Raw genomic sequence first — 23,203 nt, forward strand, 5'->3', positions numbered from 1 at the left:
TGTGTGTATTTGTTGACTCCACTTTTTAGGGTGTATTTGCAATTTCCTGGGGAGCAAGAGTTCTGTCAAATGATATTTTTGTGGAAAGGAAAACTACTACGTGCCTAACTCTTTTGTGAAAATATATACTTGCAGGACCATCTGTGTTCAGAAATAGAGCCCATGATTTGACATTTAAAATTTTACTAATTGTGTAAGTTTTTTCTCCACTATATCAGCCACCTGTTTTTCTAAGTATCATCTTGAAGTCACATATAACTAATTTTATGTTGGTGGTTGAAGCTTTCTAATGTATATATAAATAGCAGAGGCTTTCTATGATTATTACTTTTTATATCGTTTCCCATTTAATACACGAGCATTTTGTTTTCCTGTTCTAGTAACAGTTTAGGATAAGCCACTAGTATGTAAGAAATGCCTCTCATCCAGGTTTGCATTGTATTATCTGTAAATCGGAACATCTTTTTTCAGAAAATTCATTGGTAGTCAAAAAAATTAATCTGCAGAGTGGCTCCATTCAGGTCAGGTCAAATTTGCCAAATTCATCAGCTTAGAAAAATGAAGAAGTTCTGCAGATCTGTACTTCAATACTATCAAAATAGTTTAGTTTGAGAAGTAATACAGTGAATGTCACAATAAATAGTATTGCTGAGAGAGGAGAGGGTTATCTCCAAAACCCTTTTTACCAACACTGCAGTGGAGGTAGTCCCTTACTCAAAACTGTGGTGTTCTATTCTTCCCTCTCTGTGCAGGGAGTTGAACTTATGTTTTCTTCTCCTGAAACAATGTCCTTATGATCTAGGGCATTCTAGGTAGGCTGATACTGATCTTTTGTTTGGAAATGTTTTGTTTTGCATGAGTTACTCAGAGTGGGTCCACATTATCAATTTTGCATTTTTCTTATTTCTCTCTATGCTTCTGATTCCTCTGTATGCTTCCTGTCCTTTGACTTACTTTAAATATGGGCCAACTCTATTGCTCCTAGCTGGCTGTGGTTGACTGGAGAATTCCTTTCAAGTTCATTCTCTAAAGACAATGGAAATAGGACTGTTTTGCCCAGCTGGATAGTTTTCAACTTAAATATTTTAGTGAGCTAGACAAAGATATCAAAATGACTGTAGTCTGCATTAGAATTGGTAGTAGAAGACCTTGGTTGAAATCTGTTCTGCCTCATGTTTACAATAGACTGAGCTGTAATGTCATTTTCTTTTTCTGACTTAATTACTGTATAAGTAGTCCATGCAGAGTAGAATTGTATCAGCAGAAGAAACAGCAAGCCAAACAACCTTTAGCCTCATGCATTGTCCTGGATAGTACTAGATGGGATTCAAATCTCCTTACATGTAGGAACTGAAACTTAGTCTTCCATAATCTTTGTGATTTCCTTTCCTTTGATTGCCGGGCTTCATTTCATAGGGCTGTAATCTGATTGCTTACCTAGACAACAAAAATAAATTGCAGTTCCCACCACCTTAATCCTTAATGTTCCAAAAGGCCAAATGGAAAACCAGTGTTGTCTCTATTAAGTATGTTGCTACGGTTTGGAGAGGAACTTTAGAAATCTAGATTGCATACATCTGACTAAAAAAAGACCTCTGTGAGACTTATATATGATTCAGGTAGCAAACAGAATCCAGAAACACTCTAGGATAATTAGCAGGGACTCCATAATAGTATACTTTATTAGGCTTTTTCAGTAGTAGCTATCTGGCAGGATCTTATTCAAGATTTGGTTTCGTATCTTCAGCTGTGCAGATATTTTGAGAATATTTGTTCAGTCTGGCGCTATTTATTGAAGATGGTAGGTTTATGTTATCGTGGACTGCTAGATATGAGATAAACTTTCTTTTCTGTTGCAGCTTAATGTGCACCTGATACTAAGAAGAGCTATTACTCAGATTGGGAGTAGAATTCAGTCACTGGCTTCTTTTCATTAGTTCTGGGTCTTCAAGAAGGATGCAGTTGAAAGCTATGTCTTAGTAAATATAAAAGTATGTCTTCAAAGGCTGGATTGATACAGTAGTTTTAATGGTATAATTACTGTAAATATGACAAACGTGTAAATAAACATGCACCCTTATATTATACCATGCATTTTGAAATTAATGCTTCAACTCTGTTAGTGTACAGTTCTTAACAGATACGTAAAAGAATGAGGAAATAGATGGAAAAGTTAGTTGGATTTCTGCCACTGCTTGCACATCTACTTAGAAGATGCTCTTGTTGTTTCATCACAAAACTTTTAAGACGTACAAGGAAAGAGGAACGATGGAGTCACTGCAAGCTTGGGAGAACTTATAAATCAGCCAAAATTTCTTGTAGTTTCACTCAGGATAATTTGGTTATTTGCTATTGTCTTATTTTTAAAGGCAGAATCTAGTACCTAAGACTTGGCACGTGCAGAATACATTTTAGCCAGGTATGAGTATTGCCTAATCGAGATACCTGTATTATTTCTAAATTGTGGTATCTTGACTTTGTCATTTCTATCATTCATCTTTCTAGGCAATACATGATTAGATCATAGGATTCTCTTTTTAACTGATAGTTAATAAAATATATTACAGAAAGACTTAAAACAAGCATTTAGATATTTAAATTAATGGTAGTTATTAAAGCTACTAGACATTAAAATAGCAACCTTCCATTTTGCTATCAAACATTAAAATTTTTGAGAGAACGACACTTGATCTTAAGTTTTTTGTACAGCTTCAGATTAGCTAAACAATAAATAAAATCTATTGAACCTTAGGTAGTAAATCAAGGGTGGAAACAAGAAATAATTATATAACTAAAATTGCAAAATAGTGTATGTTTCTGTTTTGGAGGTTATATTGGATAAAATCACATAGCATGATACTACTTTGCTTTTAGATGCTGTCAAACAGCATAATACTCTGAGCTTCCAAAAATAATATATTTTGTTTTGCTTTTTCTTATTGTAATATTGCTACTAAATAAAACATTGTAGGATTTTATTCTTTAACTAAAGAAGGGGCAAATAAAATACAACTACCTCTGGATAAATTCTTATGGTGAGGAATAGCAACAAAAGAAGATGCTTACACTTTTGTCCCTTGTGGATTTCTTTTTAATGTTTCAGAGCAATGAACATATGGCTGCTACTATCAGCACTGGTGTATTTGCAGCGATGCCTATCAACATCCACCAGAGAGCAGGGCAGCTCCAAAACCCACATCTTTTATGCTGTGGAAATTGATGGAGACAGCAACACAGCCAGCTTCTTGGCCAAACAACATGGAATGCAGTTCATTTCAAAGGTCAGCGCATATTTAAACTTGCTTCATTACTCCCACCTTTATGCTTGAGATTTTCATTTTTTTAAAATCAGTTTACCTAGAGGTTTCTTTAGAGACAGAAAAATGAAAGTGCTGAATCCTATTTTCATTTGGGGATATCAAGCTTTTTATCAAATTATAGCGGTGGCGTTTCAGAATATTTCATATCTGATCAGAAGGAAAATCCAAAAATAATTTTCTCTTTATTCAGGAGTCTTTCAGGCACTGGGACTGTTTTATTTATTACTTAATATTGTGCTCTAGTCAATCATTTTGAATTCAGACAGGAAAATGGAATTTTTATTTTTAAAAGGAAAAAATCCTGAGGAAAAATACTATTGGAATAAAGCAGATTTTATTATTTTAAAAAATACAAGTATGTCTTTTCTTCTACTGCTGTTTTATTTTTCTTTAACCGGAGTATGCTAATATGAAGACATATGAAACATAGAATCTTATATAAGATTTTATGTTAGTTAATTACAGACATTTTACTCTGGATCATTTCTGCAACATTTGTCTTTGAGCTTTAGGAATTATGAACCTTCAATAAAAAAATCCTTTTTTTCCTTTGAACGATTATCTTAATGCACATATCTTCTGTACGTGTAATGTACATCTGTGTATAAACCCAAAGTATGTATTCGTATTCCATTCAGCTTCATTGTAATTTTCCATCCGAAGAAGATTCTTTCTGAAGCTTCTGCTAGTACACTGGTGCACCACCCAAATAAAGAAAACCCATTAACACCTTTCAGTTTTAGTTACTTGTCTTTAAAACTGAACCTGTATACCGGTGATGCAGTGTTAGATTTTCATGTTGCATTTTAGAATCAGCTTACATCAGTAAAAATGCATCGCAAATAAAATATTAACACTTTTAACCATGTTAATCTGTAGCAGCCTCCATTCACTGACCTGAAAGTTCTTTGCCACATTTAATGAATTAAGCTTTGCAGTGCTCTTGTTGCTTTTATCCCTAGTTTTCAGACATGAAAAGCAGAGGTAAATGAGCTAAACAATTTGTTAAAGATCCACATACAAAGTCCGTGGCCCAGTGAGAAATGGAACATAGATTTTTAAATTTTCGGTTCTGTGCTCTATCTGTAAGAAATTATCCTAAAATAAAATGTAATCCGTCTATGAAGAAGAGGCAATGCATCAAATGTACCTCAACAGCCATTATGGTCTACCTTATTCATGAGTACCACTGAAGGGCTCTGAGGGAACCTGCACCCAGTTTTCTGTTGGAAGAAGGATGATGATAGCATAACCTTCATAATGTGACACAGGTAGTGTATAGATGTTAAAACTACTACAGTCTGCGATAATAAGCAGGCTAATAAAAAAAATCTGAGGTGTGAGGCAGTAAGTATTTTATAAAGAGTGGCTTCAGTTATGGGGTTGATTAAGAAGGGTTTCTTCAAGTTTTGATAGTAGTACAGAGGAATTTAGTACAACGGGAATAATAAGAGTTTTTTTAGCCAATACAATTTGTGCACATTTTATTTATAGTTAGGTTGCTGGAAAATTTGTGGTTGTATAAGGAAGCCAGTCACACTATATCCTTTGTTCTGTAAAATTTTTCCAGGAAAACACTTTTTTATTGTAGAGATTTTATAAAAGCAAAAGCAAAGGATGGAAAGCAAAATACAAGAGACATAGGAAGGGTTTTTCCCCTGGTTTCTTCATGAATTTCTGGCTTACAACATGTTGCATAAGCAGGAGATACCTTCCTTAACATTCTCATTTCAATTGTGGAAAAAAAGCCTCTGTGGTTTTTCAAGCTTATGATCTTTAAGCCATGAGGAACACTAGTGCGGTATTAAAGATTCAAATACGCTTAAACTTAATATTTTTTCAAACTTTTTGTGGCTTGTAATAAGCTATATGTGCTATATGAGAAGACAAGCTGATGCTAAAACATTATTTGGAAAGATAAACTTTAAAAACTTGATAAAACTTGTTGTCACAAACATTTCTGGGTAGTAGGGAGTATTGGTAGTATTGCAGTTAGAAGTTACGCTCCTGTTTTAGGTCCCCATATGACAAAGCATCTGAAACATATACCCATTTCAGAAAAATGCATAATCTTGTGCCTAAGTTATTTTGAAATAAATAGGATCTAAGCATATGTTTGAGTGCTTTACTGCATAAGGCTGGGCTACTGAATGGGGCTCTTAGTGAAAAACAGTTTTGTATGAGAAAAGTGACATCAAAGACTGAAAACGGTATCTTTTAAATATGCTACTGTCACCACAGGAAACAGGCTCCTGTAGAAATGGTAATTATGTGTAACTGTGACATCCTTGCTTTAGTATGTTAGTTGCAATTTACAGTTGCAGTTTAAAAGCATAACTTCCCTTTGGCATAAATGTACATTTTTACTATGATGCAGTGAATAAAGACAGTGAGTTAACTGTGTTACTTTGGAGTGCTTCCTCTCATTAAATGTCGTTACTTATTAATATGCAGATACTTGGCGACACAGCAGGAAAATTGTAACCATCTATGAAAAAGGCTACGGATTAGGTATCACACTGGAATACATTTGTTCATTCAAGGTGTAACTCTTCAATGACGTTTATTATATTATCTCAAAAATGTTAAACTGTGATTTGAATTCTATGTTATTCCACCTCATGCAATAGCTAGCTTACAAATGGAAACAGTATATATGAAAAGTTTTTTTTTTTTTTTTAACCTGAAGGTTATAATTTCTCTAAAACGTAAAACCACTAGCATAAAGCTGGTGTAAATTAAACACTCTGAAAGTACCCCCAGAGCCCTGGCTAAGAGATTCTCAACAGTTCTAACCTAACCCAAGTATTTTGCAAAGAATCACATGCTTTGGTTTTGCATATTAAGGAGATACTATTATACTCAATGTTAGAGAAGACAGCAGATATTAAAATATATATATATATCAGAGGCATACATTAGAATTAGATATATGTTAGGATTCTTTCACACTGTCATATTTTGAATCAGTTCAATTCTTATTTGTATTACTATTGTAACGTAGAACGCAAAAAAGACTTTCTTCTGTAGTGCTACGTTGCAGAAATAGAGGGTACAGTGTCGAGCACTTCAATTTCATTCTCTTGTTTCCTTCCTCACTGTTTTAGACGGAGGTTGTGTGGAGGATACAGACTCTCTCATTTCTCCAGTCTCAGAGGGGCGGAGGTAGTAGAAGTGTAAAACTTGGAAAGGGAGCGTGTACTCATCAGCTGTGGGTCATCAAGAGCAACTTTATTTTTGGTTGTAAAATGCCTCATCCTCCCCTCAGTGAAGTTAACAGAAAACCTGCTATTGATGTTCCAGGGAGGTTAGAGGGAGAAATGTTTCTATGTAAATGTACCAAATTAGCCAATGGCACCAGTACTTAAACTATGTGAGACATTCGTAGGAAAACAGTGAAAAATCAGCAATTTGGTCTCTATCTTCTATTTCTCCAAAGTGGTATTTCGGTATCCTATTGTACATTTCTTTCCTGTGTAGCAGAAACGAAAAACATGAGGGAACTCTGGGGATGCTATTCCTGAATCAGTTTATGCTAAATTCGCTGAAAGCAGCAAGGCTTTTGTGCAACAGTTTTAATCAATTGCTCTCTTAGTTGAGATTTTTAACCAAGCACCAACTTTCAATGATTTTTGAAAAAATTAGATGAAAGAAACACAAGAAGGTTTTTTTTTGTAATTTGAATTAACAGAAGATTTAGGTTACAGTGAATTGAAATTCAAAGTGAAACTAGGAAACTTGGGAAGTAGTGGAAATCTAGTTTACTAATAACTATATTACTGAGGCATTAAGCACTGAAAGAAAAACTGTTTAAACTCTGGATCATTTTTGAAAGTTTTTATATATTTGAAGAGAAACTACTTAATACACCCTCCTGATACGGATAAGAAGACATTAGGAGTAACTACAGGTGGAATTAAAAAGAAGGTACATGTATACATAAAAACATGTATATATATGTAATGTATATGTGTGTGCATGTTTATGGTCGCACACACCTAGTAGCTATCTGTGCTTGTATGTAAATATGGGTATGTTAACAAATTTAGTTTATGATAAAGTTTCTTAGCTATAGGGAACATTTATTTTTCATCAGCAAATCTCTGAAAAAATCCTATGCAAAAGGTACATGGTGTTTGGGAGTTATATCTAAGAATTTGTTCTTGCTAATGCAAAATGTCTGTTTGGGAGCACTTGCAATGAAGTTCAAGGTCTTGATATTACTAAATTTATATGGAAAATCCAAACAAGTCTTAGATAAAAAAAAATGAAATGAGAATTTGAAATGAACTATTCTGATCAGGAGTGAAAAATTGATTGTGTGTCTGTATATATATATATGTATTTTTAGAAGGTAAAGTCAAGCTGGGCAGCAAACCCCACTTTTAATAAAAATGGATTTAATAAAGGTACACGCTAGAAATGAAAACAAGATTGCTGAATGACATTTACTGTAAGTAAGGTTAGTTTCATTTTCTTTGTTTCTCTTTCTTTTTCTTTCTATCTTTTTCTTTCCATCTTCCTCTCTTCCCTATCCCCTTGCCTCCGCTTTTCCCTTCTTCATTCCTCTTTCCTCCCTTCCTCTCTCTTTTCTTCTGTCCTTTTCAATTCAAAGAAATTTTTAGTGACTTCACAGTGATTTCTAATTGTTTTCCAAAGTCTATTTTCTTTGTTAAGCTCCTTTAGATATGTTGTAAGCTGTGTGCAGAGCAGATATAACTTAATGTTTCTAAGTGCATGTATTACTATAATCCTATGATAAATCTCATCAATATTATTGTACCCTTGAAAGGTGGAACACACAAAATGTAAGGAGACTAAAGAAATGCCTCTTGCTGAGTTGGACAGTGGCTTAATAGACCCTATCCAAGGATATATGTTAACTTGCAAGACCTCACTCTGGGCAAGAGTCCAGTCAATGATTTCTCTCTCTTCTCCCATTCAAGTTTTACAGCATATCTTCAACGTATTATATCTGCTCCAGAGTTCGCTCTGTGGTGAGCATTTGTTCCTATGTGATTTGTTTTCTATTCTACTGGCTTTTCTTTCTCTGAAAAAAAAATACTAAGTTTAAATTATTGTTTTAAAATTGATTTTCTCCCTGTGTGGTATGTGTTTGTGCCAGAAGACAGAGTCAGTGACACACAAAGCCTTTTAAAAAGTAAAAAAAAAGTAGTATACGGGTTTTCATTACTGGGAAGTTAATTCCATTACCTCAGATCTACAAGTAAGAAAATCTGTTTTTTTTAAAAGATGGGGTTTTCGGAAACCCCTGACAATGGATCCTTACTTATGTTTCTCTTCCATTTCTTCTCTGCCATCCTGTGAAGCTGTTGAAGTGTTCAGGAAGTGTTCTTCTTGTGGCATAGAGAGGAAAAGTTCCTCCTTGACATTGAAATCTAAAAGTATTAATAGCTGTATTTTGCTAAATCTGTGGGGAAAAACACACTTTAGATGGCACTAAGTCTGCTTTTCCACTTTGCTAACACAACTGGTAAATATTTGAGAATTTAAAAATACTGTCGAGATATTTAACAAGACATACTATAGTAAAAGCTTTCACTGTTTTTCATTTGTTTACGTATGTGGTATAACTGATTCTTTTCTTTAATATGACAGTGTTGCTAATTCATTCCATTTTTATTAAAAGTAATGGATATTTTTCTCAAATATTCTGCCTCTAGATTCAAGTTTTCTTTCAAAGAAAAGCAAATTTGTCTTTCTAATGCATTAAATTAATGTGTTTTGAGGCCATTTATTGAAGATTGCAGTGTTATTTTTTTGTACTGGTGAAATAGAAGCGTCTATTGTTTTAATCTCAGCTAAAAATTATATTGCATTTCTTGAGTGTTGTGAGCTGTAAACTTACAAGGACCGTACATCTTTTCCATGTTTTTGGCTGTGCTATGTAACAACACTATTCAGATGCATGTGACAACAGTTTATATATTCACCCCTCTACCAGGTGAACGTTCATATGCTTGGAAAGGGCTTTACAAAAAGGCAGAGAGTTATGAGCGCTCATTAGTTATTACCAATGTATGCTAATATACTACGAAACTAATCATTTAATCATTCCAATAGGAAATGGTGGGCATGATTTACAGGAGATGTAAATTGGTATAGTCCTATTTAAATCAGTGAAACTATACTGATGTATGCCAGATGAGAATCTGGTCCCTCATCTTTATTTGAATAATTTAATGCTAGGCTGACCAGACCATTAGAGAATACACTTAATAGAACAATCCTGTATTGGAACTGAAATGGAATATGGAAGCTAGTAATGTTAGATGTTTTTTTAAAATCTTTTTTCTCTACTGTCCTGTGAGTAGACAAGTCTTACGTCAAAGGAGTTTAAGCACTGAAGTAGATATAACAATGCATTTAGTAAACAAGCACAACATGGAAAAATATTTAAAATATTTTTTGCACAATACTGCAAAAAACACCCACTTTTTGGTGATTTTTGAGAGCAAATCATTTTACCTCTGCAGCTGGGGATGATACTATTCAGTGCTCTGTCTATCCTAATACCTAATCTGTAGTTAGCGTAGTGACTACAGTTTAATTAGAAAGGTGGATAAAAGTAGAAAATCATTGTGATGCATCTAGTTCTTCTCCCTGTTAATGACAGATTGTTCCCTATTAAACATACAAAATGTCATTTCAAATTCTGGATACCCATCATTGTAAGGAAATTGTATAAACACAGTTGCAAGTATTTTTTTTTTAATGAAAGTATCTTAAATAAGAATTATGAAATTGCAAACTCTCCCTGGAACTACAACAAATGTTTCTTCTCATTTCATGCACCTCTGGGACTGTAGCACTGGAAAATGGATGCAAGAACCCATAAATTTGCCAGATGCTTGGTACAGGTTTTCTGGCATATATTTAATCTTTCACTATTTTTATCCCTGAAAGGAGAAAAAAAATCAAGATAAATAGGAATTTGGTTTCATTTGAAACATATTACTAAGTTAGTATATGCATGTCTATTTTTACAGTGATTGCCAGAGGTGTTTAGCAAACTGGTGTCAATATATCACGTGTGCATGTGTTGCAGGCATGGAATAGTATGGAGTATACATTGGGCTGACTCATTTATTTCTATCATATTACCATGGAAGGTCCTCTGCACTAAGTGAAAGTGATGCATCTAGAGGCAGCTCATTGTTCACCAAACACCTACTTGATTTTAGGTTAATTAATGTCAAACATATGAAGTCATACAGTTTCCTTTATCCTTTAAGTTATTTTGAAACAATGTAATATCATTATTTTGCACAACTGAGATCAGAGCTGAGTTTTTAGGGTGCATGGGTAGGCTGTTTTACTTTAAAAACTGATGTAATGACAAATTTAAGCTTTGGAATGGCGATTTTACTAGGGAGGGAGAAGTGAGACTAGAGGAGAAAAGAAGGACTGCTTCACTTGGAAGGTCATTGCAATAATATTTAATACTTCACTTTAACAATTATAATATTTTCATCTGTGTACCGTACTTCATTCAAGACTGTAAAAGTTCCTTAGAAATTTTAAGTTTCACAAAGCCTTCTGGAGCTGGATCAATATCCCTAGAGCTGGGAGACATAATTTCAGCAAATTTGGCCCCGGGTGGATATTTGCAGTAACTACAATTATTTACAAATTTGATTCATGTACAGAGAATAGTTTCAATCAAAACAAAGTGTAAGTGTGGAAACTTTGCACAGTGATGCTTTCAAAATGAACTATTCCAGCAAGACAAGATTTAATATTTCTAACTATACTTCTTGCTTTTTAATTTTAAAATGGAATTTTATAAAAGAAAAAAATTTTAAAAGTCACAAACTTTACATTTTGTCTTGGACGATTTTTAAAAAGTATTCTTTGTTTTATAGGAGTCCTCACCTTTCTCCTCCTAATTTTTGGGTTGACCACCAAATCAAAATTTCTTGTTTCTTCCAGCTCTAGTTATCACAGCCATTTTATAGATGGTCAAGATGCATCACCTCAAAACCACATTAATATTTAATAGTAGATTCTGGAATAATTTCTACCAGTCCTATTTGCTACTCTTCTACTTTAACCTTTTTTGGAAGACCATGCTGGTGAAACTGGAACTGAAAAAATATATTTAAGGAGAATGCTCAGAAGAGGTCTGTAATGACTGCCTAAAAAATGATGGCACAATGGCAGGAAAAGATTGGAAGGATCTGAGAGGATAGTAACAGAGAAACATTAAGTTAATGGCTTCATTGGAAATGTCAGTTGAAATAACAGTATTATCAATGTGATGAAACATTTTGTTTAATAATTTTAAGCCGCGTTATGCTGAATGGAATTTATAATAATGAGACAGGCCATTTTCTCACTGCTTTGACTTGTGAACTCAGAGGGTTTTCTACATATGGATCTCTCTTCTTCCTCATCAGAAAGGAGTCAGTTAGTACCTATATGAATGGAGAATCTGCCCCTAGGGTCTGTGGAAATGCAGAAAGTAATTTCTGAGCCAAGAAACCTGAACGTGGCATTGATTTCCCTCTGCTGAAATCTTCCTGGAGAGTCTCAGCTGGTTTCAGCATCACTTGAGAAAGGTGTTTCTCAATCAGGATCAAACAACCCATATAGGACTTCACTGATACATGCTAGCATCATCAAAGACTCGCCTATTTCCTCATCTGAGATGGGTATTTCTAATCAGTGTGTCTTAGTGTATATATTGTAGCATACACGCACGCACACACACACACGCATACATGCAAACAAGCACCTGTATGCACTTTTACTTGCACTTCTTTTGGGGGCTAGCGTAGCTTTATGTGCCCTCTCTACGTGTGATTAAATATTAATTAGGCTTCTAATATAAGCAAGTGAGTTCACAGGCCCAAGTGCCACATAAATAATGCATGAGGTACCCGAAGGCTCAGCCTGGGAAGCTGATTGGCCACCTTGGATTTGTATAATTATGAAGTTTCATTATTAACAGTGGAAGCAGTGGAGAGATTTGCCTAGCTTGAGGGACTTTGAAAGCATAAGCTGTCTCATTAGGGAAAAAGGGAATAAGGCATAATATGCAAACTTGTTAGTAAAAAAAAAAAAAAAAAAGAAAAGGAGAATAAAAATTAAGCACAGCTCTTTAGCAGGAATATTTCGTATGTATATATAAATATTTCTTAGTGTATAAAAAAGCTACATTCAAATAGGAGAGGTCTATACTATAGCTATTTAACAATTTTATTTGTTAGAGGTCTTGCTTAAAAGCATTTATTCTGAGTATAAAACAATCTTTAATATTTTACTGAAAAATCCACAGGTAGCTTAATGGGTTCTGCAAAGCGAGAGGTACGGAGGTGAAAGAGAATGAACACAGTCCAGGGTTCTTGCTAGAATGTGTGTTGTGCATGCAATTAAATCTCAAGGTCAAACAATTTACAGACAATTACTTTTCTAACATCTCCAGAAATGCCTGCTTACACGTCTTTAATTTTAAATGATACTGATATTCCAATTCTCCCCAAAGGTTAATGCTGACTAAATCCAGCTGTGACCTGACACGATGCGACAGCACAGTGCCTAATTATCCTCTGGATAGTCATTTACTTTAAACCATTAAAGAAATAGGCTGAGAGGAAGATTTAGGACCCAGAAAAAATGTTAGCCTGACTTCTTTCTTCTTGAGGATGGGATGGGCTGAAAAATAAAAATAAAATCTTGCTAAATGTTAGCCATTTGCTTTGATGGCAGAAAATTGTTCATCCCACTCTGTTTTTTTTTTACAGGTTAAATTGCTAACTAGTTCATTTTATCCATTGCCTACGGCTGGCGCTAAATGTCAGTGACAAATTTTGTACTTGTCTTGAAGAATGAATTAAGTTATGCACAAAAGCTATAGTGCTCTTTTTAAGATGAGTGAATTGCAGAGGGAAAAAGTTGCTCGTTTGAAAAAGGATTATTTCGATTAAAGGCCTTTTCTATTGTAGTGGAAGACAGGTAGTGGTTTAAGATAATTCCGACAGTTACCTCCCACAGAGGCTGCAGTCCTTTGCTAGAAATTTCTTTAAGAGCACTTGTGTCAGATTATATACTATGATTATTATCATAAGACCATTTGTGACAGTAAAGGGGGGGGACAATTACAGAAAATGGCAACTGTTATTCATTAACTAAGGTAAAACTGGTCTGCCTTCAGTGAGGTCAGCATTCAATTATCATCACACAAACCTTTATAGGGTTTGTTGCAATAGCAATTAAAAAAAAAGACAAGTATTCTCTGCCAAATGTTGGTAAGAAAGAACAGTTCGTTCTGCAATTTATATTGTGAAGACCTGGCACAGACTTCACAATCCATCTGGTTTTTAGCTGTCTGGCTCTGGTACCTCTCCACCATCTCTGAGTGAATAAAGTATCTAAGAATGATTACTACCATCATAACATTTTAAAGTCTAAACTAGTTTACTATCCATAGGCCAAGCCTAAGAGGGCTCTGCATGTTCTCATTTTACTTGGTTGTATTTTCATATGCACTATATCTATTTATTGCAAATCTAAAGAGAGCTTAAAGTTAAAACTAGAATTACAGACACATCTGTTGGAGTGGTCTTCCTTAGGAAGTCAACCACTCTCACCCCAGTGATGCAGTATAACCGATATTCTCTTGTATATGTAACGCCTAATTTGCTCAAGATTTTATTACCACAACATGGAAATGACTATTTTATTTTATTATTTGGATTATGGTAGTGCCTCGTAGCTCCAACTGTGCTCAGGGCACCATTGTGCTGTGCACTGTACAAAAACACAGATTTGAAAGAAATGTGTTTAGTGACACCCACAGGTTTTGGCAGATTCTTTTCTCCTCTCGCTGTGTGCATAAATATTTTCACTGGTACCAGCTGTAGAGAGGGATATGGTAGATGCTAATCTCAGTACAGTCATAGCAGTCACAAATGGAAGTTAGATCTATAATTTCAAATTGAAAGCTGAAATGAAAAATCCAGTAGGTTTTACACTAACTGCCCTAAACTACTGAAAGACTCTCTCTTCCTTTTTCCCTGCACTCTTGCACTCATGCAAGGGGATAAGGTTTTTCTCCAAGAAAAATCAAAGTACAGGTTGTCACTTTTCTGGTGATAACACTACAGCACCTGAAAGACAGTATGGCTCTAAAAGGAAGAGGTTGGGATACGTGTCATCTGACTCTGAACATATTAAACATAGTTATATCAGTCTGACGTAGTCATCTTTTTTCGTATTTTAGTCAGAAGGGAGAGAGAAATAGGTATATCCTGGTACATTCTATGTATTTCAGGCATCTATTTTAGGATGAGATAAATTGCTCTCTGAAGGTGCTTGGCTCTTTCCATTGACTATAAACAGAGCCTAAACTTAGTTTAATTTTTTGATTCCCACATTAAGGCACATGAATCTTTCCACCGCTAATTTTCCTTTTCCTTAACTTTTCATCTCTGGCCTGCCTGATCACACTTGAAGAATTGAAGAAGAGCCCTTTTAAAGTTGTTATGAAGTATATTTTAAGCTGCCTCTCTTATATTTTTTCCATTTGTAAATACCTACACTCCTGATCTTTGCTTTGATAAACCAGACTGAGCACCTTAAGTCCCATATTTTGGGCTTTATTTTAAACTTTGAATCCCTTACCTAGCTCTCTTCTGAGTTTTCTCCTCACATGATTTTTGCAGTGTGAGTAAAGGAAATGGATCCAGTATTATAATAGTGGTCTCACCAAAATTTATGTAAGGAAAGACTGTTCCCTGCTTCTGTTTTGTAATATATGAGAATTTCGTTAACCGTTAGTGCCACAATATTGTATGAAGAAGTTATATTGAGATGATTCCTTGTAATTTCCTGTAATGCTGCTTTTCAAAGAAAAAAAATTGGTTTTTGTTCCCACATACCTATTTTTTTGCATTTGACCGTATGAAAGAACATTTTCCTGGGCTGCAACCATTCAGCTAGGCAGTCCTCTGCAAAAGTGGCATGTCCTTGTCATTGTTTATCATCCTATGATCTCTCTGTATTCTGATGACTTATCTTCCAAAAAATGCATATCGTTATTATCAAGATCCCTGTTAAAAATACTATGGCATTTAGCCAATAACTAATCTTTGATGCATCTGCTAAAATCAGAACCACTTATTGATAATTTAAGAGAAACTACTGGCTTTTGAAAACAGTCAGTGAATCAGATTTACTACGTTTTAGTTACACAAAGTTAACCATCTACCTAAACCATACGGACAAAGTGTTACTTGCTTAGTGGAGAGCAAGAGAGAGGCATTTCAGAGGGCTGTCTCACTGATTCCAATGGAAGAGAATATCAAAATTTAACATACATTTAAACAAAACAAACACCTTATCAAGATAAAATAATCTTTGCGAATATAACTTTTCCAGAAGAAGAGAAAGAGAGAGGGAGAAAACAAGTCAGCTGTAAAACATAATAGTCATATTCCATAGAGAGTGTACAAACGCTAGAGTGGGAGCTTTCTCTCCGTTTACTGCTGGGTAGGTCTTGGGAACTTGGCTTAAACTGAGCATTAGCTTTTAGATGGATAAAATGACACGGGATGAATGTCAACCCGTGCTTGTTACTTGAAAATGTATTTTTACATTTACTGTTGTACTTATTTAAGAACTAGGAAAATGTTATTTAAGAAGATGTAATGGTCAAACATACTAAAATTACGTTCAACATTATAGAGTAATGGAAACATTTGAGTTTTGTGTTTATTTCTAAAAGAGAATCATAGAAACTGTGTTTTTTTTTCGTTATGGCCTTTTTTCATATCTTAATTATTGGATGATCCCCTGGTAAATTCTGTCTTTTACTAAAATTTGTAATTATGTTCAGCTGAAACCTCCAGCTAGGGCTATAGAAGTTTCTGCTGAACTTGATTATAATTCCTGAGATAAATATGTACTGAAGCTTAGTTTCTGATCCAGACATTCTGCCTCTTTTAGAGCACTTCCTGAAGTGGAAAAAGACATGCTCATTGAAAAAATCTTTCATCGCTTTTAAAAATGTGTCATTGAGAACTGCCATATTACATCATGAAATAAATAAAGAAGATCTTGCAAATTGCTAATGAGTGTGGATATGCTTTGGTAACAAAGAAGTGACTCTCAAAATATTCAAATTATTTTCAATTGATACATTTCAGCTAATCTTTGTAAGTGCTAAAGGAAGGCACATATATATTTAGTACTAAGAAGTACAGCACGTACCTCATCTTTTTTCTTTTCAGAATAAATGCATAGACTGATATAGTAGTTCTGCTTTCATTAATTCTATTTAATAATTTGCTTTTTGAGCATTCCTATTAAAATCAATGGGAACTTTCATGGAAATAGTACTTTCTGTGTAAGTGTGGGTATCAAAGTATGCTCCTCACAAACAATACCAAGAGGCATACAAAATGTAAATCCGTATCTCCGGGATAAAATATAGCAACTGTTTAAATGGGCACAACACAAGAAATGCTGAGGAGAAAGAAAAGGAATAAAATTTAAATCAGCCAAGTAAAACCATCGCTATAATTAGGTAGTAAAATGTAATTATTTGTACTGAGTATGACCTGAGATACTAGGAATAACACACATGTCCCTGCCACAGGTTTTCTTGTGTGTGGAAGATACTGGTAATCTCAGATTTCCATTTTTTAAGTTGAGCTTATTTCAATTTAGTTATTTAGTTCCTTTCCTGCAGGACTGTCCTTCCTTCACCTGTTGAATCAAAGTACAGGTGCCTGCTGACTTAGAATATCAGCAATTTTTCTTCCTTTTTTTCTGGAAATATGTTTCCTCTCAATAATGAATTAATGGCACAACCAGTCAGAAAGAAACAGAGAAAGCAAAAACATCCCTATGGCTGCAGAAGAGGAAGAACACTCTCCTCACTGCAGGCTCAGCTCCTGCTGGCTTCTCATGGTGACATACCTAGCACTGTAGGGCAGAGTCCACTGTACAAACAGCTGGCACAGGCTTTCCTTAGTTGAACATGACTAAGAGGTGCATTTGTCTCAGCTTGTTTAAAAATGATGGTAGAAAAAAAAAAGGATGCTATGCTGGATGTTTAGAGGGAGTCAATCCACTTGCTGCTGACAATAAGTTACTAGAATCATAGGATCTGCAACTATGATCAGAATAAAAGCTGATCCATGAAGCTGTTACATGAGTTATCAGTAAAATGAAAAAGATAGAGCTTTAGCAAAAACCTTTAACTCTGCCTCTCCCATTTCTTGCTTTCGCAGATTCACGTTTGAATTCAAAATGGTGCATTCTAAGTTTGAGTTAATAACAAAATCTTGTCAGTGTCTCGTCAGTGTCAGTTCAGAAGATAGCTCCATGCAGAACAAGAATTCTCTGGTAAGATTTTGAAGTGCCATATTAGGCACATTAGGTATTAAGTGCCAGATGTTATGGTTTTTTTGGACAAATGAGAGACAAATGAGAGACAAATGAGAGAGAAACTTAGTTTTCAACTGAATATCCATATCAACTGAAATGCATTACTTCACCAAAAAGTTGATCTGTTCTCATTTTCCTCTCAGACCCTTTCTAATATACACTTACCTCGATCTTTTCTTTAGTGGTGGTTTCAGTCAATTTCAACTTTTCTTCTGGGTAATAATAGTTAATTTTACATTTTCAGGACATCCTTCCTGTGGCTTTTTTGTCAGTCCACTCTCTCTTAGGATAGCTCAGGATCCACTTGAATCTGATGCATTTTCCATTGCCTGGGTGCTCTGGGGAAACTTTTAAGCTCCTGCTTAGCGTCTCCTTCATGCATGAGCAAAGTTTGATCTTGTTTTTCCATCAACCACTGTCTGGCAATGTTCTTCATACAGACAGTTGTGGTCTGTCCTGATTTTGGGCCGGCGTAGGTACTACCTTGGTTTGTTTTAGATTCATTGCAGTCTTTTTTGATTCTATAGTGCAAGGCCTTTCCTCCAGAGATGAGCGTGTCTCTCTTCTGTAAGTATGTCTCTTTAACAAACATCAGAAGGATTCCATGATCTTTTCAGCTTTAACTGTGATGACCGTTATGAATGCTGTCTTGGCAATACATCTGTGTTAAACTCCATACACAAAGTAGAACTGCTACTTAATTACTTAAACTAATCTGTGGACCCATTTTAAATCTAATCTGAGACTACTGGATAAAACCCCTTAAGAATGTACACTATTCTCACTGGTTTTTGCTTCAAGTACAAAGCATATTTCTTTATGGCTATCTACTGAGCATATACACTTAAACAAAGCAAATAACCATGGAACAGAGGCAATGGCGTACATCATTCTTGAGAAGAGAATAGGAAATGGGAAAAAGAAAGGTTAGTCACATCCTCATGTTCTGCTGGAAGATGCTCAGGTACAACTGATGTACTTTTTAAGCACTGGCCACCTTGACCTTTTCCCTCTGGGAAAGAATAATTTTAAAAATTTTCTGTTTGTAATACTTTTTTTTTAAATTTATTTTATCTTTTTTTTTACAATTTATTTTTCGGTTGTATTTGGAGGGTGATCCTGAAATTGTTAATGTGGGAAGTTCCTCATGTATCAGAAGAAACTCTTCTTCTCATAGGTTTGGCTGAGGGGAAGAGAACCTGGATATGATTGTGAAATGATCTTGTAATGTTTGCTTTTCTGCTGGCTATTCTCTGTGCAACTTAACACAGGAGACTGTATTTTTTTTTTAACCTCCAGTTCTAAAAAAAAAACAACTAAGCCTACAATCATGCTAAGCTTTCAGTAACGTCTTTGCTGTTATTTCACTGACATAAGGATTCATGATTCTATGTAGGTTCTTTCACAATGAGAGAAAATTCGGTTTTATTTTTAGCTATAAATTAAATTTCCATTCATTTTTAAATTTTTTAAATTGTGTTATATCTGTTATCTCTGCACAATTGAGATGTGAGAAAATAAGTAATTTGTTCTGAAGTTTTTGCAGAACTCCAATTTGAGAGATGATGAAAGGAGTGCTATCATGGCATTACTAGGGTTTTTTCCATTATTTCAAATTCAGTACAGCAAGGAAAGGATACAATTGGATGTGTTTGGCAGAGTTTCCTAAGGGTAACACAAGTAGCATACATGCAAGAACAAAGTCAGATTAGTTTAATTTGGCTTTTTTAAATGCTGTCTAGGCATGTGAAATGTTCTGAAGCTAAGGGCATTGCATAAATAGAAAGTGTATTATGCTATGGTGTTTATCAAATCTTCCTCATCTACTGCACCACCCCCATAAATCCACTGAAGCTTTTATTATTCAGGGGTGGGAAGGTGGGCAAAATGGAGTGAAAGCTGCAGAATGATTCAACAGTGTGGGAACTTAATCAATAAGACTGTTGCAGCGAACTCCCAGGAAAGAGTTGTTTTCCATCCAGATGAAAATGAGGCAGATTAGCAGCAACCTCTGGAGGAGGATTGCTGGAGCAGTGATTCTATGGTACAGCTTTGCTAGTTGCTAATTAATAGTTTGAGGCCAAGGGGACACCTTTTAGACCCTCTGCTACTTGTAGTTTCTTTGTGGCTTGTCGCACATATCCCTTTCACTATTGGGAGTCACTCTGTGCTGTTATATTCTGGAATTTTGTCCAAATTTAACAGCCAGGACTGCTAAAAATGCAAGTTTACTTTCTCCCTCCTCCTTTGTTCTTGGTATTAGCCTGTTAGTGCATTTTTACATTATTATACAGCTCTTGATCTCTCCTAGGTTTTGTTAAGGAGTAGGTAGCGGGATGTAGTAATCACAGTGTGCTACAAAAAATAGAGGTAAAACTCTTTAGTACGTTACAAAAATAATATTCCAATGTTATCTCTTAGTCCTTGTGCCTTGTATCCTAATTTCAGGTAGCTGAACTTATGCTGGTGTTTAACGTCTGTGGTTTGACTAAAAAACATCATCAGAAGCCAAGCTTGATAACTGCATAAATATGACTAATGTTTGTGATGTGCAAATTTAAGTAATGATAAGAGGTGTTAGCTTGAAGAGAGCAAGAGAATGCTTGTTTCATGATAGGTTTATTTCAGTATTGATTTTTCTCATCTTTATCTGTAGTCCCTAGTAGTTGTAAAGAATAGAACAGGGACCCACTTTAGCAAGGATTAAGCATCTGTTGTACTGTGCCATTATATCTGTATCTTTGGTGGTACACATTCTCATGGTCCTTTGGTTCTCCCAGCCTTCAGTGTAATGATGTACAGAAGAACTATATGAGAAATGAAGTATTACCTCAATTGCAAGAGAAGAATTTAGGCAAAAGGAAACTAAATATGGCCATAAGCCAAGCAGCCTATAGAATCCAGGTTTTCAAAGGCCGTTTTATGGGAGCATCCAAAAGCATGTCATAAGTAAGAATGAATTTGTACATCATTATACTAAGGTGTAGGTAAAAACTATTACATTCACTAAGAAGGACAAGGTGATACTTCTTTTAACATGCAATGAAAATAAGTAGTACTCAATAGCAGTCTTTCCAGGTTTCCAGTCTCAGGATCTCACCGTTGTATCATTTCCCTACCATAATAATATGGTATAATTTACTTCAAGATTCTTGAAAGATTTTCTTTTCTAAACCACACTTGCCATAATTTATCAATGCTAAGAGCAGAGCACATGAATAAAATTCTCTATATTGATGATCTGTAGTGTTTTCCATTGCATTTAGTTTGGATTTAGGTCACTTTTGTTATAATTACCTTATTTTCCTAACTCTAGATTGTCTCATCTTTGTGCTATCATCTTGTCAGTACTCTTGTAATTGCAGTGGAGCAACTGTACCTTTACACCAGTGTATTTTTCCCAGTTTCACAACAAAAGGTCCTTGAGACTCTGAATGTTTGTTTGATTTTTACTGATCTGAGAAGTCTGTGTCATCTTAGATAATTCACTACAGTAATCAAGCTTTACATGGAAAGTGTCACATTAACTAAACCATTAAAGTATTAAAACATTTTGAAAAGATGTATTTAAACTTCTTTGGGTATATAAGGCAGATAATTTTTTTGCACTGAGTTTCCAAAAAAAAAATCTAATCAATTCATCTACTAGTGTGTAAAATGAATCACAGTCTATGCATTTACGTGGGTTCCAAAATATTTGTTTTATCTAGAAATTCAGTTGACGTATTAAAAGTTACCTAGATGACTTGATTTACATGCAGAGTTCCTCTGGAAATTAGGCATCCATTCCCCTAGGCAACTTTTAGAACTTGACCCTAAAAATTACACATTCATACTATAACTTGTAGTTAAATGTGGCTTAATAAATATGTAGCTGGTATTTAGAAATTATGACTATTGCACCGATAGTGTTGTTTCCTTAGCTTTCCTATCTTTCCCTCTGTGATTAGGATTTCTGTTGTTCTTGTACTTTCATAATAAGCAGTTTGGGGCAGAGAGCTTTGTTTGGGTGTATGCCTAGGGCAGGGCCTAGTACTTTGGGATCCCAGTTCAGATCTGGCATTGTAAGAGCCTACTCTGCTATAAATAATGAATGTTTTAACACTTTAAGTGTCTGTCATCTAGTTCATCAATACTCGTTCTCATCAGTGAATCATGCTGCAGAAGGTTCCATCATGTTCATATGGGAAAGTTTATTAATGCTTTTTACAAAATAGAAGATATCGTTAGAGCTGAAAGAAAATAGTAATACCTTTTATGCATTGGTATACTGCAAATTATAGTACAAACACAGCTTTAACTTGGCCAATTGATTTCAGCATGGGCAGTCACAGTGACGTGTTAGCAGGAATGCCAGGTGGCACCAGATCAGGAGACAGTTGTGGTAGGCACAAAAAAAGCATGTGCATGAGCACAAATGCACACATGCATACGTACTCAAAATACAGTCTAAATAGGTATGCATTTGTTGCTCATGATTTCCAATCATTTTTGTTTTGTTTGTGAACTATTTTTATTTTCATTTTGTTTGGTGTTTTGACAGGATATAATTATTTTTGAAATGCATGATAGTATCAAAGTATATTTCATTATTAAAGAAATTATTACATTATGTTAGTGCCATCCTGACTGCATGAAAATATTAATCCAGTTTTATTATCATTTTTGGAATGAGAAGTTTTTTCTCATGAAAAATTTGTGAAATTAATTGTTTGCTTTCTCCCAACCTCTGAGGGGTCTATAGCTTCAGAAGAGATCAGATAAAGGAAGATGACGTGTAATGAGGGCAAGATTTAGCTATTAAACTTTCTTGACTCACTTTAAATATTGATTAGAGAAACACTTCTGGGCAAATATTTATATTGAGCAATAACATAATTCAGTGATCGGTTTTTTCTTACTTTCTGAATATTATTATATCTTCTGTAATTTAAGCTAGAAAAATTCATTGTTAGCCATGGGTTATATGAAAAAGTCTTAGATAGATAACACCAAAAAATAAAAGGATAATTTTCTAACGATAAGCCATCATTCATAAATGTAAAAATGTTCTGTGTTGCATAGCCTGTATCTGGCCTTTCTCAGGTTTTGGGACTGTTGTACCTGGAATATAGGCTTCAAGCCATTTCTGTATAAGTGTCTATGTAAGTGCTAGTGTTGTGACAGATACTAATAAAACCTAATAATTTTCCAGTTTTTGTTAGGTTTTTCAGCAAGAATATATTTCTGCACATGAGTCTGTTTATTGGTTATATAGTCATTATGGCTGAACTAGCTTGCTATGTACCTGAGTGATGTTTCCTTTATGGGGAAGAGTACATGTGAAAAATTTTCAAAATATATTTGAAGAGTCTAAGCAACGTTAGCATATTTGTTTTTTAAAAATCTGTCTTAGCTTTCGCTTAGTAAAATGGAGACAAATGCAACTTCTGTGTCATAAAAAGAGGTAAGGATCAAATATGTGTATT

General features: G+C 34.7%; 1 long non-coding RNA gene across 5 annotated transcripts in view; it reads left to right on the forward strand.

The window, feature by feature from the left end:
• The window catches only part of LOC138066722 (uncharacterized), a 148,291-nt gene that overhangs the window by 42,836 nt on the left and 82,252 nt on the right, over window positions 1–23,203 (forward strand). For 4 of the 5 annotated variants that reach the window (XR_011140145.1, XR_011140142.1, XR_011140143.1 and 1 more), the window contains one exon: window positions 3,104–3,281. This is a non-coding gene — a long non-coding RNA (uncharacterized lncRNA). Of the gene's footprint in view, window positions 1–3,103; window positions 3,282–17,578; window positions 17,694–23,203 lie in introns of all 5 variants that reach the window. The other variant, XR_011140146.1, reaches the window with a different exon arrangement.

The sequence above is a fragment of the Struthio camelus genome, chromosome 3 (genome assembly GCF_040807025.1).
Source record: "Struthio camelus isolate bStrCam1 chromosome 3, bStrCam1.hap1, whole genome shotgun sequence".
Classification (NCBI taxonomy): Eukaryota; Metazoa; Chordata; class Aves; order Struthioniformes; family Struthionidae; genus Struthio; species Struthio camelus.